General features: G+C 47.3%; 1 long non-coding RNA gene across 1 annotated transcript in view; it reads left to right on the top strand.

Annotated features, from left to right (window-relative positions):
- The window catches only part of LOC139023495 (uncharacterized), a 182412-nt gene that overhangs the window by 145668 nt on the left and 17309 nt on the right, over positions 1-19435 (top strand). The window lies entirely within an intron of this gene.

The raw sequence follows: 19435 nt of genomic DNA, 5'->3' as shown, positions 1-19435 counted from the left end.
AATGGCTGATAACATAATGGCACTGTAAAATTGTCTGAACACAGTTCAGCAACAATGGATGAGTCTGCCCTTCTCTTTCTCACCGGTACAGTTAGAAATATTAGTAGTATTATTGGGGACGAAGTGATACTCCTCCTCGGCTTCTCTCAGCTATGAAGACAGGTTATCAGTCAGAACTGCCTGTGAAAAAGCAGCTAAATTATGCAAAAAGTTTAACATGGGGGGAAACATAAAACAAATAATCAATAGCTAGGCTTCCATCCAATTTGCAACAGATTTTCATGTGAATATCGTAAAATCTGCATAAACAATACGTGCATTTTCCCACCAGAGATGTGTTTCCATCAAAATTACTTTTTGAGGGAAAAAGGTTGTGCGTGATGATGTTGTGCACATAAAAAAAAGTTGACGTTAAATTCTCATGTACAAAATGAAAAATACAAGTGAAATGGGTTTCCATCACATTTTCAACTCTATTGATGGTGTTGTCCCAAAATATTTTGCATTATATAGCAAATGTGCCCACTCTGATCTTGACACATGCGCTCTAGCCTAGCCAACATCTTGCATATACAGTGCAGATAGGCTAACTACATTATGAGATTATTATGGATAAGAGCGATATTATTTGTATTTGTCAAGCAGCAGCCAAGCATCGATCATCGTATCACCAGAATAAGATCCTCAATATTTATTGGAAAGGAGCATCAACCTCATCACCACACAACATATCATCACGTGACTCCAAGTTTATTTCAATATGATGGTTATTATATTCAATATTTGTGTATAAAGGCATTTCCACCGTCATTTCTCAAATAATACATTTTACTGACACAAAAAGTTCCCACTATGTCAAACGAACAAATTGTCTGTCAGCATTTATAAAATTGTACTGGCATTTCATGTTTCCATCATGTAACGGCTGTCGTCTTCCTCCTCCTCGGACGAGGAGAGGAGAGAAGGATCAGATGACCAAAATGCAGCGTTAATATTTATTCAAATGAAAAATGACGAAACACGAAATAACACTTGAATAATATACTACAAAACAAATAAACGATGTAGACAACAGACCTGAACAAACGAACTTACATAACACGAAGAACGCACAAACAGGAAAAATAGACTACACAAAAACCGAACGAACAAACGAACAAACGAAACAGTCCCGTGTGGTGCAAACAGACACAGACACGGAAGACAACCACCCACAACACCCAATGTGAAAACACCTACCTTAATATGATTCTCAATCAGAGGAGATGAAAACCACCTGCCTCTAATTGAGAACCATATCAGGTACCCATAAACCAACATAGAAACACAAAACATAGACTGCCCACCCAAACTCACGTCCTGACCAACTAACACATACAAAAACTAACAGAAAACAGGTCAGGAACGTGACATAACCCCCCCCCTTAAGGTGCGAACTCCGGGCGCACCAGCACAAAGTCTAGGGGAAGGTCTGGGTGGGCATCTGACCACGGTGGTGGCTCAGGCTCTGGGCGAGGTCCCCACCCCACCATAGTCAATCCCAGCTTTATTATCCCCCTCCCAATGACCACCCTCCAAGTACCCCCACCTAAAATAATAGGCCTCAGCAGGACAAGGGGCAGCACCGGGACAAGGGGCAGCACCGGAACAAGGGGCAGCACCGGGACAAGGGGCAGCACCGGGACAAGGGGCAGCACCGGGACAAGGAGCAGCACGGACAAGGAGCAGCACCGGGATGAGGGGTAGATCCTGGCTGGCTGGCTCTGGCGGATCCTGGCTGGCTGGCTCTGGCGGATCCTGGCTGGCTGACGGCTCTGGCGATCCTGGCTGGCTGACGGCTCTGGCGGATCCGGCTGGCTGACGGCTTGGAGGATCCTGGCTGGCTGACGCTCTGGCGGATCCTGGCTGGCTGACGGCTCTGGCGGATCCTGGCTGACTGGCTCTGGCTGGTCATGGCTGGCTGACGGCTCTGGCTGGTCATGGCTGGCTGACGGCTCTGGCTGGTCATGGCTGGCTGACGGCTCTGGACGCTCATGGCTGGCTGACGGCTCTGGACGCTCATGGCTCGCTGACGGCTCTGGCGCAGATCCTGTCTGGTTGGCGGCTCTGGCAGATCCTGTCTGGTTGGCGGCTCTGGCAGATCCTGTCTGGTTGGCGGCTCTGGCAGATCCTGTCTGGTTGGCGGCTCTGGCAGATCCTGTCTGGTTGGCGGCTCTGGCAGATCCTTCTGGTTGGCGCACTGGCAGATCCTGTCTGGTTGGCGGCTCTGGCAGATCCTGTCTGGTTGGCGGCTCTGGCAGATCCTGTCTGGTTGGCAGCTCTGGCAGATCCTGAATGACGAATGGCTCTAGCGGCTCCTGACTGACGAACGGCTCTGGACAGACGGGCGGCTCTAATGGCTCGGGACAGACGGATGGCTCAGACGGCGCTGGACAGACGGATGGCTCAGACGGCACTGGGCAGACGGATGGCTCAGACGGCACTGGGCAGACGGATGGCTCAGATGGCACTGGGCAGACGGATGGCTCAGATGGCACTGGGCAGACGGATGGCTCAGATGGCACTGGGCAGACGGATGGCTCTGGCCGGATGAGGCGCACTGTAGGTCTGGTGCGTGGTGCCGGAACTGGAGGCACCGGGCTAAGCCCACGCACCTTCAGGCTAGTGCGGGGAGCAGGGACAGGGCACACTGAATTCTCAAAGCGTACCTTGGGCCTGGTGCGTGGTACCGGAACTGGTGGTCCCGGGCTGAGGGCACGCACATCAGGATGAGTACGGGGAGAAGGAACAGTGTGTACAGGGCTCTGGAGACGCACAGGTGGCTTAGTGCGTGGTGCCGGAACTGGAGGCACTGGGCTGGAGACACGCARCATAGGYAGAGTGCGTGGAGGAGGAACAGGGCTCTGYAAACGCACTGGAAGCCTGGTGCGTGGTGTAGGCACTGGTGGTACTGGGCTGGGGCGGGGAGGTAGCGCCGGAAATASCGGACCYTGCAGGCGTACTGGCTCCCTTGAGCATTGAGCCTGCCCAACCTTACCTGGTTGAATGCTCCCTGTCGCCCGACCAGTGCGGGGAGGTGGAATAACCCGCACCGGGCTATGTAGGCGAACCGGGGACACCATGCGTAAGGCTGGTGCCATGTATGCCGGCCCGAGGAGACGCACTGGAGACCAGACGCGTTGAGCCGGCTTCATGGCACCTGGCTCAATGCCCAATCTAGCCCTACCAGTGCGGGGAGGTGGAATAACCCGCACCGGGCTATGAACACGTACAGGAGACACCGTGTAACACGGTATCTGCCCGTACTCCCGCTCTCCACGGTTAGCCTAGGAAGTGGGCGCAGGTCTCCTACCTGCCCTCGGCCCACTACCTCTTAGCCCCCCCCTCAAGAAATGTTTGAGGTTTCTTCTCGGGCTTCCAGCCACGTCTCCTTGCTGCCTCCTCATACCACCGCTCTTGGGCTCTCGCTGCCTCCATCTCCTCACGAGCGCGGCGATATTTCCCAATATGTGCCCAGTGTCCTTTTCCCTCCAATACTTCTTCCCATGTCCAAGACTCCTGTTTAGTAGGCCACTGCTCGAACTTACGCTGCTTGGTCCGGGTTTGGTGGGTGGTTCTGTGACGGTCTTCTTCATCTTCCTCCTCCTCGGACGAGGAGAGGAGAGAAGGATCAGATGACCAAAATGCAGCGTTGAAGGTAGACATAATATTTATTCAAATGAAAAATGACGAAACAACACTTGAATAATATACTACAAAACAAATAAATGATGTAGACAACAGACCTGAACAAACGAACTTACATAACACGAAGAACACACGAACAGGAAAAATAGACTACACAAAAACCGAACGAACAAACGAAACAGTCCGTGTGGTGCAAACAGACACAGACACGGAAGACAACAACCCACAACACCCAATGTGAAAACACCTACCTTAATATGATTCTCAATCAGAGGAGATGAAAACAACCTGCCTCTAATTGAGAACCATATCAGGTACCCATAAACCAACATAGAAACACAAAACATAGACTGCCCACCCAAACTCACGTCCTGACCAACTAACACATACAAAAACTAACAGAAAACAGGTCAGGAACGTGACACATCAGCCGGTTGTGACTTTTTTCATGTATCAAGTAATTAATCCACATGAAATGGTTTGATGGAAACATTGTTAATGTAAAAGGAACTAATAAGTGCACAAGTTACAATTCAATAACTCTTTTTTTGTTGTTCACGATAACTACAGTGCATTCGGAAAGTATTCAGACCCTTTGACTTTTTACACATTTTGTTACATTACAGCCTTATTCTAAAATGGATTAAATAAATAAACATCCTCATCAATCTACACACAATAACCCCACAATGGTGAAGCAAAAACAGTATTTTTGATACTTCTGTCAATTTATAAAAAATATATATATATATAATTATTTACATAAGTATTCAGACCATTTGCTATGAGACTCGAAATTGAGCTCATGTGCATCCTGTTTCCATTGATCATCCTTAAGATGTATCTACAACGTGATTGGAGTCCACCTGTGGTAAATTCAATTGATTGAACATGATTTGGAAAGGCACACACCTGTCTATATAAGGTCCCACAGTTGACAGTGCATGTCAGAGCAAAAACCAAGCCACGAGGTCGAAGGAATTGTCCGTAGAGCTCCGAGACAGGATTGTGTCGAGGCACAGATCTGGGGAAGGGTACCAAAATATTTCTGCAGCATTGAAGGTCCACAAGAACACAGTGACCTCCATCATTCCCGAAACGGAAGAGGTTTGGAACCACCAAGACTCTTCGTAGAGCTGGCTGCCTGGCCAAACTGAGCAATCGGAGGAGAAGGGCCTTGGTCAGGGAGGTGACCAAGAAGCCAATGGTCATTCTGACAGAGCTCTAGAGTTACTCTGTGGAAATTGGGAGAACCTTCCAGAAGGACAACCCTATCTTCAGCACTCCACCAATCAGGCCTTTATGGTAGAGTGGCCAGACAGAAGCCAATCCTCAATAAAAGGCACATGACATTCTGCTTGGAGTTTGCCAAAAAGCACCTAAAGACTCTCAGACCATGAGAAACAAGATTCTCTGGTCTGATGAAACCAAGATTGAACACTTTGGCCTGAATGCCAAGCGTCCCGTCTGGAGGAAACCTGGAATCATCCCTACGGTGAAGCATGGTGGTGGAAGCATCATGCTGTGGGGATGTTTTTCAGAGGCAGGGATTGGGAGACTAGTCAGGTTCGAGGCAAAGATGAAAGGAGCAAAGTACAGAGAGATCATTGATGAAAACCTGCTCCAGAGCACTCAGGACCTCAGCCAGGGGCGAAGGTTCACCTTCCAACAGGACAATGACCCTAAACACACAGCCAAGACAACGCAGGATTGGCTTTGGGACAAGTCTCTGAATGTCCTTGAGTGGCCTAGCCAGAGCCCGGACTTGAACCCGATCGAACATCTCTGGAGAGACCTGAAAATAGCTGTGCAGCAACGCTCCCCATCCAATCTGACAGAGATTGAGAGGATCTGCAGAGAAGAATGGGAGAAACTCCACAAATACAGGTGTATCAAGCTTGTAGCATCATACCCAAGAAGACTCGAGCCTGTAATTGCTGCCAAAGGTGATTCAACAAAGTACTGAGTAAAGGGTGTGAATACTTATGTAAATGTGATATTTCAGTTATTTATTTATTTATTTATAAATTTGCAAAAATGTCTAAATCTGTTTTGCTTTGTCATTATGGGGTATTGTGCGTAGATTGATGAGGGTAAAAAACGATTTAATCAATTTTACAATATGGCTATAACGGCTTGGGGGTAGAAGCTGTTCAGGGTCCTGTTGGTTCCAGACTTGGTGCATCAGTACCGCTTGCCATGCGGTAGCAGAGAGAACAGTCTATGACTTAGGTGGCTGGAGTCGGACAATTTTTAGGGCCTTCTCCTCTGACACAGCCTGGTATAGAGGTCCTGGAGGACAGGGAGCTTGGCCCCAGTGATGTACTGGGCCGTACTCACTAACCCCTGTAGCGCCTTGCAGTCGGATGAAAAGCAGTTGCTATACCCAGTGGTGATGCAGCCAGTCAAGATGCTCTCAATGCTGCAGCTGTAGAACTTTGAGGATCTGATGTCCGGTTGCAAATCTTTTCAGCCTCCTGAGGAGGAAGAGGCATTGCCGTGCCCTCTTCATGACTGTGACTGGACCATGATAGATCCTTAGTGATGTGGACCCGCTACACTACAGCCCTGTCGACATGAATGGGGGAGTGCTCAGGCCTCCGTTTCCCATAGTCCACAATCAGCTCCTTTGTCTTGCTGACGTTGAGGTTGTTGTCCAGGCACCACACTGCCAGGTCTCTGACCTCTTCCCTATAGGCGGTCTCATCATCATCTGTGATAAGTCCAACCACTGTCGTGACGTCAGCAAACTTAATGATGGTGTGCGGCGACGCATTCATGGTTGAACAGGGAACTTAACACGCACTGCTGAGGGTCCCCCGTGTTGAGGGTCAGCGTGGCAGATGTGTTATTGCCTACCCTCACCACCTGGGGACGGCCCGTCAGGAAGTCCAGGATCCAGTTGCAGAGGGAGGCGTTCAGTCCCAGGTTCCCAGGGTCCTTAGCTTAGTAATGAGCTTGGAGGGCACTATGGTGTGCTGTAGTCAATGAACAGCATCCTCACATAGGTGTTTCTCTTGTCTAGGTGGGAAAGGGCAGCATGGAGTGCAATAGATATTGAGTCATCTGTGGATCTGTTGGGGCAGCATGCGAATTGGAGTAGGTCCAGGTTGTCTGGGATAATGGTGTTGATGTGAGCCATGGCCAGCCTTTCAAAGCATGTCATGGCTACAGATGTGAGTGCTACGGGCGATAGTCATTTAGACAGGTTACCTTGGCGTTCTTAGACACAGGGACTATGGTGGTCTGCTTGAAACATGTAGGCATTACAGACTGGATCAGGGAGAGGTTCAAAATGTCAGTGAAGACACTTGCCAGCTGGTCAGCACATTCTTTGAGTACAATTCCTGATAATCCTTCTTGCCTTGTAAATGTCAACCTGTTTATAGGTCTTTCTCACATCGGCTATGGAGAGCTTGATCACACAGTAATCTGGAACAGCTGGTGCTCTCATGCATGGTTCAGTGTTGCTTGCCTCGAAGCGAGCATTTAAGGCATACTCGTCTGGTAGGCTTGTATCACTGGGCAGCTTGCGGCTGGGTTTCCCTTTGTAATCCGTGATAGTTTGCAAGCCCTGCCACATCTGACGAGCTTCAGAGCTGGTCTAGTAGAATGTGATCTTAGTTCTGTATTGATGTTTTGCCTGTTTGATTGTTCATTAGAGGGCATTGCGGGATTTCTTATTGGCACCCGGATTAGTGTCTCGCTCTTTGAAAGCGGCAGCTCTAGCCATCCATGGCTTCTTGTAATCCATGGGATATGTATGTACGGTCACTGAGGGGATGATGTTGTCGACGCACTTATTAATGAAGCCGGTGACTGACGTGGTAAACTCCTCAATGCCATCGGATGAATCCCGGAACAAATTCCAGTCTTTGCTAGCGAAACAGTCCTGTAGCTTAGCATGCACTTCATCAAACCAGTTCCTTATTGAGCGCGTCATTGGTACTTCCTGTTTGAGTTTTTGCTTGTAAGCAGGAATATGGAGGATAGAGTCGTGGTGAGATTTCCCAAATTTGTGTGTGTGGAGTAAAGGTGATCTAGAGTTGCACAGGTAAAAAGCATAATATGTTCGGCGCTGAGGAGGGTGCGCATCTTTCCAGTTCCTGCTCGACTTTATTTTTGCGTTATTGCTTTGTTAGCTCAGAATGTTCGTGCAATTATTTTCTATGACCGACAAACACTTCTGGATTTGTTCCCCGCGCAGCGGGCTTACCTGTTGCTCTTGGCCAAGATGACCTAAGGCAACGCCGGCAACGAAGAAGAGGAAGGAAAGGGGGACTCCAAGTTAGGCTATATGGCCTCCTCGTCTTAGTATCCTGATGGCCAATGTCCAATCGCTGGAAAATAAACTTTGTGAACTCAGAGAAAGGCTTCAATTGCAAAGGGACATTAGGTACTGATGTGTCTTTGTTTTTACTGAGACGTGGCTTACAGACAATATACTCGACTCTGCTATTCAACCAGATGGCTTCTCCATATTCCAAATGGATCGATCGGCGGCTCCTGGTAAGAGTCAGGGGGAGGGGTATGTTTCCTCATAAACAATTTCTGGTGTACTGAAGTTGAAAACATCGCAAGTTGTTCACCTGACCTGGAGTTTCTGACATTAAAATGCCGACCCCACTATATGCCGAGAGAATTCACTTGTGTTATTATCACAGCATCTACCGCCACAAGCAAACACCAAGGCGGAACTCAGTGAACTGTACAGGATCATTAGCCAACAAGAATCCTCTCACCCGGAAGCAGTCCTCATTGTTGCGGGTGGATTTAACCAAGCCTGTCTAAAACACATTTTCCCAAAATATCACCAACATGTGTCCTTCCCCAGAAGAGGATCCGCCGTGCATGAACATGAATACACAAACATCTGTGATGCGTACAAGGCCATCCCCCGCCCCCACTTTGGCCAATCAGATTACATCTCTCTGTTCCTACTTCCCACCTACAATCAGCAACTCAAGAGGGAGCCACCAACACAGAGAATAGTGAGGTGCTGGACAGAGGCAGACTCAATGCTGCAGGATTGTTTTGAGAATACTGATTGGAATTTGTTCAAAGATTCAACCACCCTGGACTCATCCATAAACATTGAGTAATATACAGTGCCTTCAGAAAGTATTTACACCCGTTGACTTATTACCATGTCTGAATTCTGGCTTCGGAAGGCCACCAAAAATTCTGAAATTTCCATCCCCAACTTCAACATTTTCCACCAAGATAGAACTGACAAAGGGGGTGGAGATGCAATCTACTGCAGAGATAGTCTGCAGAGTTCTGTCATGCTATCCAGGTCTGTGCCCAAACAGTTCGAGCTTCTACTTTTAAAAATCCACCTTTCCAGAAAAAAGTCTCTCACTGTTGCCACTTGTTATAGACCCCCCCCAGCCCCCAGCTGTGCCCTGGACACCATATGTGAATTAATTGCCCCCCCATCTATCTTCAGAGTTCGTACTGTTAGGTGACCTAAACTGGGATATGCTTAACACACTACAATCTAAACTAGATGCCCTCAATCTCACACAAATTATCATGGAACCTACCAGGTAAAACCCTAAATCCGTAAACACGGGCACCCTCATAGATATCATCCTGACCAATTTGCCCTCCAAATACACTTCTGCTGTCTTCAACCAGGATCTCAGCGATCACTACCTCATTGCCTGCATCCGTAATGGGTCTGCGGTCAAACGACCACCCCTCACCACTGTCAAACGCTCCCTAAAACACTTCAGCGAGCAGGCCTTTCTAATTGACCTGGCCCGGGTATCCTGGAATGATATTGACCTCATTCCGTCAGTAGAGGATGCCTGGTTATTCTTTAAAAGTGCTTTCCTCACCATCTGAAATAAGCATGCCCCATTCAAAAAAAATTGAACTAAGAACAGATATAGCCCTTGGTTCACTTCAGACTTGACTGCCCTTGACCAACACAAAAACATCTTGTGGCATACTGCATTAGCATAGAATAGCCCCCGCGATATGCAACTTTTCAGGGAAGTTAGGAACCAATATACACAGGCAGTTAGGAAAGCAGAGGCTAGCTTTTTTCAAACAGAAATTTGCACCCTGTAGCACAAACTCCAAAAAGTTCTGGGACACTGTAAAGTCCATGAAGAATAAGAGCACCTCCTCCCAGCTCACCACTGCACAGAGGCTAGGAAACACTGTCACCACCGATGAATCTACAATAATCGAGAATTTAAATAAGCATTTTTCTACGGCTGGCCATGCTTTCCACCTGGCTACCACCACTACCACTACCACCTGGTCAACAGCTCTGCACCCCCCACAGCAACTTGCCCAAGCCTCCCCCACTTCTCCTTCACCCAAATCCAGATAGCTGATGTTCTGAAAGAGCTGCAAAATCTGGACCCCTACAAATCAGCTGGGATAAACAATCTGGACCCTCTCCTTCTAAAACTATCCACCGCAATTGTTGCAACCCCTATTACTAGCCTGTTCAACCTCTCTTTCGTATCGTCTGAGATCGCTAAAGATCGGAAAGCTGCCGCAGTCATCCCCCTCTTCAAAGGGGGAGACAGTCTAGACCCATACTGTTACAGACCTATATCTATCCTAACCTGCCTTTCTAAAGTCTTTGAAAGCCAAGTTAACAAACAGATTACCGACCATTTCAAATCCCACCGTACCTTTTCCGCAATGCAATCTGGTTTCCGAGCTGGTCATGGGAGTACCTCAGCTACGCTCAAGGTCGTAAACGATATCATAACCGCCATCGATAAAAGACAATAATGTGCAGCCGTCTTCATCGACTTGGCCAAGGCTTTCGACTCTGTCAATCACCGTATTCTTATCGGCAGACTCAATAGCCTTGGTTTCTCAAATGACTGCCTCGCCTGGTTCACCAACTACTTCTCAGATAGAGTTCATTGTGTCAAATCGGAGGGCCTGTTGTCTGGACCTCTGGCAGTCTCTATGGGGGTGCCGCAGGGTTCAATTCTCGGGCTGACTCTTTTCTCTGATTACATCAATGACGTCGCTCTTGCTGCTGGTGATTCTCTGATCCACCGCTACGCAGACAACACCATTCTGTATACTTCTGGCCCTTCTTTGGACAGTGTTAACAAACCTCCAGATGAGCTTCAATGCCATACAACACTCCTTCCGTGGCCTCCAACTGCTCTTAAATGCAAGTAAAACTAAATGCATGCTCTTCAACCAATCGCTGCTCGCACCCACCCGCCCGTCTAGCATCACTACTGTGGATGGTTCTGAATTAGAATATGTGGACAACTACAAATACCTAGGTGTGTGGTTAGACTGTTAAATCTCCTTCCAGACTCACATAAACCATCTCCAATCCAACATTTATTCTAGAATCGGCTTCCTATTTCGCATCAAAGCATCCTTCACTCATGCTGCCAAACACACCCTCATAAAACTGACTATCTTACCGATCCTTGACTTCGGCGATGTCATTTACAAAATAGCCTCCAACCCTCTACTCAGCAAATTGGATGTAGTCTATCAAAGTGCCATCCGTTTTGTTACCAAAGCCTAATATACTACAACCCACAACTGCGACCTGTATGCTCTTGTTGGCTGGCCCTCGCTACATATTCGTCGCCCACTGGCTCCAGGTCATCTATAAGTCTTTGCTAGGTAAAGCCCCGCCTTATCTCAGCTCACTGGTCACCATAGCAGCACCAACCCGTAGCACGCGCTCCAGCAGGTATATTTCACTGGTCATCCCCAAAGCCAACTCCTCCTTTGGCCGTCTTTCCTTTCAGTTCTCTGCTGCCAATGACTGGAATGAATTGCAAAAATCACTGAAGCTGGTGTCTTATATCTCCCTCACTAACTTTAAGCATCAGGTGTCAGAGCAGATTACTGATCATTGCACCTGTACACAGCCCATCTGTAAATAGCCCACCCAACTACCTCATCCCCATATTGTTATTTATTTTTTGCTCCTTTGAACCCCAGTATCTCTACTTGAACATTAATTTTCTACACATCTATCACATAAGTGTTTAATTGCTAAATTGTAATTATTTCGCCACTATGGCCTATTTATTGCCTTACCTCCCTAATCTTACTACATTTGCATACACTGTAGATATACTTTTCTATTGTGTTATTGACTGTACGTTTGCTTATTCCATGTGTAACTCTGTGTTGATGTTTGTGTCGCACTGCTTTGCTTATCTTGGCCAGGTCGCAGATGTAAATGAGAACTTGTTCTCAACTGGCCTACCTGGTTAAATAAAGGTGAAAAATTCATAAAAAGGTGAAGAATTAATAAATTAATAAAAATTACACATTTTGTTGTGTTACAGCCTGCATTTAAAATTGATTGAATTGTGATTTTTGGCACTGGCCTACACACAATACCCCATAATGTCAAAGTGGACTTTTGTTTTTAGAAATTTTTACAAATGAATGACAAGCTGAAATGTCTTGAGTCAATAACTATTCAACCCCTTTTGTTATGGCAAGCCTAAATAAGTTCAGGACTTCAAATGTACTTAACAAGTCACATAATAAGTTGCATGGACTCACTGTGTGCAACAATAGTGTTTAACATGATTTTTGAATGACTACTTCACAGAGTTGTGGACTCGAGTCACATGAATGAACCCCAATGACTCGTGATGTGTACAAGGAAAGCAGGTACGAGGTCCGCAAATCCATTAGGGACACAAAAAGACAATACAGACTCAAACTTGAATTGATGTTTGACAACTCAGACATGCATGTGATAAGGACTACAGACTATCACAGACTACAAAGGAAAATCCAGCTGTGCGGTGCCCGCCGAAGCATCCCTCCCACACGAGCGTAACACATTCTATGCTTGCGTCAAGGCATATAATACTGAGCCATCCTGGAACACGGTCGCTGCTCCGGATGACCAGGTGCTTTTGCTCTCTGAGGCTGACATGAGGAATCTCAAGAGTGAATACTCCCAAAGCCTCTGGCCCAGATTACATCCCTGGCACGTGCTCAGAGTGTGTTGACCAGCTGGCGGGCATCTTCTCAGACATCTTCAACCTGTCCCTCTCCCAGGCTGTAGCCCCCACCCCCACCTGCTTTAAGGAAACCACCATCGTTCCAGTACCCAAGAAAAACAAGGTGACATGCCCAAATGACTATCGTCACGTCGCACTCACCTCAATCATCATGAAGCGCTGGTTTTAGCTCACATCAAGGCCAGCATGCCAGGCACACTGGGCCCATTCCAATTTGCCTAAAGCTCCAACAGATCCATGGAAGATGCCATTTCCATTGCTATTCACACGACCGTAACACATCTGGACAAGAGGAACACCTATGTGAGAATGTTGTTAACTGGCTACAGTTCAGCATTCAACACTATTATTCCCTCCAAAATCGACACTAAGCTCAGAGCCCTTGGTCTGCACACCACCCTCTGCAACTGGATCCTGGACTTCCTGACGGGCAGACCACAGGCTGTGAGGATTGGCAACAATACCTCATCCACACTGACTCTTAACACAGGGTGTTTCCTCAGTCCTCTGCTGTACTCCCTGTTCACCCACGACTGCGTGTCACAGTTTATGTGTTATTTGATTGTTGTTTCCTTAGGTTACCACTTCGAACTGCAGGCATCAACGTTTCCCACCGAGGGTTCCAGAGTGGCATACATTATCTCCTTGCACTCAGGACGGTCTCTGGCCTGGGCCACGGCCATATGGGAGCAGCAATCAGAACGGACTCAGTGAGGTTCTCAAGGATGAACTGGCTTCCCCTGACACTCTGGATGAGCTTATTGTTCTGGCCATCCGGATTGACAACCGGCTTCGGGAAGGTTGTCGTGAAAGGACGGAGGGGTTCTGAGTTGTTTCCAGTGTTTCGGGTTCAGCGGAGGGAGTCGGTTCTTTGTTTGTTCCACTGCCTTATGCTGTGTCTGCTTGTCCTGTACCCCGTCAGAATTCTCCTTCAGAGGAGCCGATGCAATTGGTACGCACAAGACTTTCCGCTCTGGAGAGAAGGTGCAGGATTAACAAGCAACGTTGTCTTTACTATGGACAGTCTGGACATTTCCGTGCCTCCTGTCCCGAGCTGATCGGAAACAGGATGACTCGTCAGTAGACGGGAGAATACTGGTGAGTCAGATACAGTCCCCAGCTGCCGACACGGTATGCACCTTGCTTCTGGCCAACCTGCAGTGGGACAATGGGCAGTTGAACATTCCTGCTTTCATAGAATCTGGGGCTACTGGCTGTTTTCTGGATCGTTTTCTGGATACATTAGCTCGCCAACAGGGGCTGCCTCTCACTAAGCTGGACATACCGTTGTCGGCCACTGTGTGCTGGATGGTCAACCCCTAAGGTCTGGGAAGGTGAAGCAACTCACCATGCCTATTCAGCTACGAGTTCTGGATTATCATGTGGCGTTTATCCAGTTACATTTGGTCTCCTGAGCTTCCCCTGGCTCTTGGACATCCGTGGCTTTCTATCCGTAATCCTCAAATTGAATGGCCCTCGGGAAGAGTTCTGGGATGAAATCCTTGCCAGTCCACCCACCAGCAACTCTCTCCACACCTTTCCGGCCCTGCTTGTCTGGAGGCTTCCGATTCTCCTGTTCCCCCGGCTGGAGATGACAAGCCTGATCTTTCCCACGTACCTTGGGAGTACTGGGATCTGGGTCAGGTCTTTAGCAAACGAAGGGCCAGTGAACTGCCTCCTTACAGATCCTACGATTGTTCCATCGACATCCTGCCCGGCACCTCCTCTTAGAGAGGAGGGCTGTATTCTCTCTCAGGTCCAGAGACTGCAGCCATGAACAGCTACAGTTGAAGTCGAAAGTTTACATACACTTAGGTTGGAGTCATTAAAACTTGTTTTTCAACCACTCCACAAATTTCTTGTTAACAATCTATAGTTTTTGCAAGTTGGTTAGGACATCTACTTTGTGCATGACACAAGTAATTTTTCCAACAATTGTTTACAGACAAATTATTTCACTTAAAATTCACTGTATCACAATTCCAGTGGGTGAGAAGTTTACATACACTAAGTTGACTGTGCCTTTAAACAGCTTGGAAAATTCCAGAAAATTATGTCATGGCTTTAGAAGCTTCTAATAGGCTAATTGACATCATTTGAGTCAATTGGAGGTGTACCTGTGGATGTATTTCAAAGCCTACCTTCAAACTCAGTGCCTCTTTGCTTGACATCATGGGAAAATCAAAAGAAATCAGCCAAGACCTCCGAAAACAATTGTAGACCTCCACACGTCTGGTTCATCCTTGGGAGCAATTTCCAAACGCCTGAAGGTACCACATTTATCTGTACAAACACTAGTACGCAAGTATAAACACCATGGGACCACGCAGCCGTCATACCGCTCAGGAAAGAGACGCGTTCTGTCTCCTAGAGATGAACGTACTTTGGTGCGAAATGTGCAAATCAATCCCAGAACAACAGCAAAGGACATTGTGAAGATGCTGGAAGAAACAGGTACAAAAGTATCTATATCCACAGTAAAACGAGTCCTATATTGACTTAACCTGAAAAGCCGCTCAGCAAGGAAGAAGCCACTGCTCCAAAACCACCATAAAAAAGCCAGACTACAGTTTGCAACTGCACATGGAAACAAAGATCGTACTTTTTAGAAATGTCCTCTGGTCTGATGAAACAAACATAGAATTGTTTGGCCATAATGACCATCATTATGTTTGGAGGAAAAAGGGGGAGGCTTGCAAGCCAAAGAACACCATCCTAGCCGTGAAGCACAGGGGTGGCAGCATCTTGTTGTGGGGGTGCTTTGCTGCAGAAGAGACTGGTGCACTTCACAAAATAGATGGCATCATGAGGGAGGAAAATTCTGTGTATATATTGAAGCAACATCTCAAGACATCAGTCAGGAAGTTAAAGCTTGGTCGCAAATGGGTCTTCCACATAGACAATGACCCCAGGCATACTTCCAAAGTTGTGGCAAAATGGCTTAAGGACAACAAAGACAAGGTATTGTAGTGGCCATCACAAAGCCCTGACCTCAACCCTATAGAACATTTATGGGCAGAACTGAAAAAGCGTGTGCGAGCAAGGAGGCCTTACAAACCTGACTCAGTTACACCAGCTCTGTCAGGATGAATGGGCCATAATTCACCTAACTTATTGTGGGAAGCTTGTGGAGGGCTACCCGAAACGTTAGACCCAAGTTAAACAATTTAAAGGCAATGCTAACAAATAGTAATTGAGCGTATTTAAACTTCTGACCCACTGGGAATGTGATGAAAGCAATTGAAGCTGAAATAAATCATTCTCTCTACTATTATTCGGACATTTCACATTCTTAAAATAAAGTGGTGATCCTAACTGACCTAAAACAGGGAATTTTTACTCTGATTAAATGTCTAGAATTTAGAACAACTGAGTTTAAATGTATTTGGCTAAGGTGTTTGTAAACTTCTGACTTCAACTGTAAATTAACGAGGCGCTGGCGGCTGGATTTATTTAGCGGGTTTTTTCTTTTTTGGAAAGAGGCATGGGGGATTACGTCCCTGTATCGATTACCGGGGTTTAAATAACATTACCATCAAGAACCATTACCGTCTTCCTCTTATGTTGTCAGCCTTTGAGAGACTCCAGGGAACTACGATTTTCTCAAAATTGGATTTACGGGAACGCATACAATCTGGTGCACATCAGACAGGGAGACGAGTGGAAGATAGCGTTCAACAACCCAAATGGACATTATGAGTACCGTGTCATGCCCTTTGGACTTACAAACGCTCCAGCCGTTTTCCAGGCCCTGGTTAATGATGTGCTGCGTGACTTCCTTCACCAGTTCGTGTTTGTGTACCTTGATGACATCCTCATCTTCTCCAGGTCCATGGTTGAACACATCCAACATGTTCGCCAAGTTCTTCAAAGACTCCTCTCTCACCAATTGTTTGTGAAGGCCGAAAAGGGTGAGTTTCACATTCCTCAGATCTCCTTCCTTGGGTACATCGTGTCTCAGGGCTGTGTACGGATTGACTCCCAAAAGGTAGAAGTGGTGGTCAACTGGCCGCAACCCAGCACAATCAAGAAAGTCCAGCGTTTTTGGGGTTTGCTAATTTCTACCGGAGATTTGTGAGAGACTTTACTTCGGTGGCTGCGTCATTGACAGCGCTCACCAAGGGCAATGCTGGGCATGTAAGCTGGACCCCTGTGGCTGAGAAGGCGTTCCAGAACCTGAAACGTTGGTTTTCTTCTGCACCCATTCTAGTTCATGCAGATCCTTCTCTTCCTTTTGTGGTAGAGGTGGATGCCTCTGCCGTTGGCGTGGTTGCGGTTCTGTCTCAGTGCTCGGCTAAAGATCAAAAGCTTCATTCCTGTGCCTTCTTCTCCAGGCGTCTCACTCCAGCAGAGAGGAACTATTATGTCAGCAATCAGGAGCTGTTTACAGTCAAAATGGCTTTGGAGGAGTGGCGGCACTGGTTGGAGGGTTTGGAACATCCATTTACGGTTTGGACTGACCACAAGAACCTGGCCTACATCCAGGAGGCTAAATGCCTCAGTCCCCGACAGGCTCGTTGGGCTCTTTTCTTCACTCGGTTCAGATTCACGTTATCTTAATGTCCGGGGTCTAAGAACGTGAAGCTGGATGCCCTTTCTCGCCAGTTCTCCAGCTCCAGTGAGGATTGGCCGCTTGGATCCATCATCCCCAGGTCGCTCATCCTAGCGCCAGTGTCCTGGGGTATAGAGACTGTAGTGAGGGAGGCACAAGGTAGGGAGGCAGTTCCTGACGGCTGTCCATCTAACAAACTTTTAGTTCCTCTTGAGGCACAGTCCAAGGTACTTCAGTGGGCTAACTCATCGAGTCTCACCTCTCATCTGGGAGGGCAGCGAACGCTAGAGTTAATGAGGAGGAGGTTTTGGTGGACCTCTGAGGAGGCGGAAACTCGGACCTTTGTGGCTGTCCTTTGTCCTTTGTGGACAGGCAGCCAGCCTGTCCGACATGCATCCGGAACAAGACTCCTCGTCAGCAGCCTCTGGGGCTTCTTCATCCGCTGACAACACCTCTTCGACCCTTCATCACGGGTTTTCCATCCTCAGAGGGCCACACTGTCATCCTGGTCATTGTGGACTGCTTTTCCAAGGCGGCACGTTTAATTCCGCTGCCTAAGCTTCCATCTGCCCATGAGACTGATCAGCTACTTATTCAGCATGTTTTCCGCTTTCACAGACTTCCTCTGGACATCGTCTCCGACAGGGGCCCCCAGTTTGCCTCCAGATTCTGTAGGGCGTTCTGTACTCTTCTGGGGTCATCAGCCAGTTTGCCCTCGGGCTATCACCCTCAGTCCAACGGTCAAACGGAGCGGGAGAACCAGGATCTGGAGACCGCCTTACGGTGCCGTGTGTCTGCCAACCCCGCCACTTGGAGTCAGCATCTTCCCTGGGTGGAGTACGCACACAACACTCTCCAGTGTTCCTCCACCGGCCTGTCACCATTCCAGGTTTTGTTACGGATATCAGCCTTCTCTGTTTCCAGATCAGGAGATTGAAGGTGAGGTTCCATCCGCTCAATGTCTCATCTCTCGTTGCCGCCGGACCTGGCAGTGGCTAACCATATGATGGATTGCGGTCTCTCCTTTTCCATAAGAAACACACCTCTAAATCTGTAATTAATTTGGGTGAACTATGCTATCCCTTTAAAATAGGACCATAGAAAATCCTGCCTCGAGGTAGCTCTCCAAGAGGGTTGGCTACCACTGATCTATGTTTACAAATACTGGGTGTTTCTACAAATTACTCCACATTCATGATAAGTCTAATGAATATCAATCTTCAGGTGGTTGAGACTGATTTGTAAAACATTTCCATCATCTTACTCTAGGCACTGGGCTATATTGTCATATGCTGTCAAAAGGAAGCATACTGTGACTAATTAATTTATTGACAATTATGTGTACAAAACAGAGCTACAAGTTGCCTTACTACTCTTTTGACAGTTGAGTTCATCAACTTAGTTCAGAAGATAACAAACATGCCTGTCCAGTCTGCCAGTGGCTGTCTGCTTGACTCTAATCATGAGGGGTCTTTCATTACATTTATAAACTGGGTGGTTTGAGCCCTGAATGCTGATTGGCTGACAGCCATGGTATATCAGACTATATACCATGGGTATGACAAAACATGTATTTTTACTGCTCTGATTACATTGGTAACCAGTTTATAATAGCAAAAAGGCACCTTGGGGGTTTGTGGTATATGGCAATATACCACGGCTGAGGGCTGTGTCCAGGCACTCCGCGATGTGTCGTGCATAAGAACAGCCCTTAGCCGTGGTATATTGGCCATATACCACACCCCCTCGTGCCTTATTACTTAAACGCGCACCTACTAAACCATATCACAAGCTTCAATCTGTTGCTTTTCACAGTGCGGTGGCAGGAAAATGAATAAGAAAATAGAGGCAGTACTTTTTTCAATGCCTGAGAAATAAGAGGTGTGGTGTGTGAAGAGGGTCAAATGAGTGAGAGTTGGCAGCACTGAATCAATATTTCAGTTGTATGAAGGCTTAAAAATCCTTCTTCAGCCTATCTCCTCCCCATCATCTAAATTGATTGAAGTGGAAGTAAATGACATCAATAAGGGATCATTGCATTCATCTGGATTCACCTGGTTAGTGGAAAAACAGTGGCCATGGAAAAAACAGGTCTTCCTAATGCTTTGTACACTGTGTAGTAGACGGTCCATGAATCAGCGTACGCAAACGTGAATGGATTACCTTGAAAACAACAGGCGGGCGGACATCTTGGAAG

Source organism: Salvelinus sp. IW2-2015, linkage group LG32 (assembly GCF_002910315.2).
Source record: "Salvelinus sp. IW2-2015 linkage group LG32, ASM291031v2, whole genome shotgun sequence".
Lineage (NCBI taxonomy): Eukaryota > Metazoa > Chordata > Actinopteri > Salmoniformes > Salmonidae > Salvelinus > Salvelinus sp. IW2-2015.
Note: the sequence above shows the minus strand (reverse complement) of the source record. Positions and strands in the feature narration are given on the sequence as shown.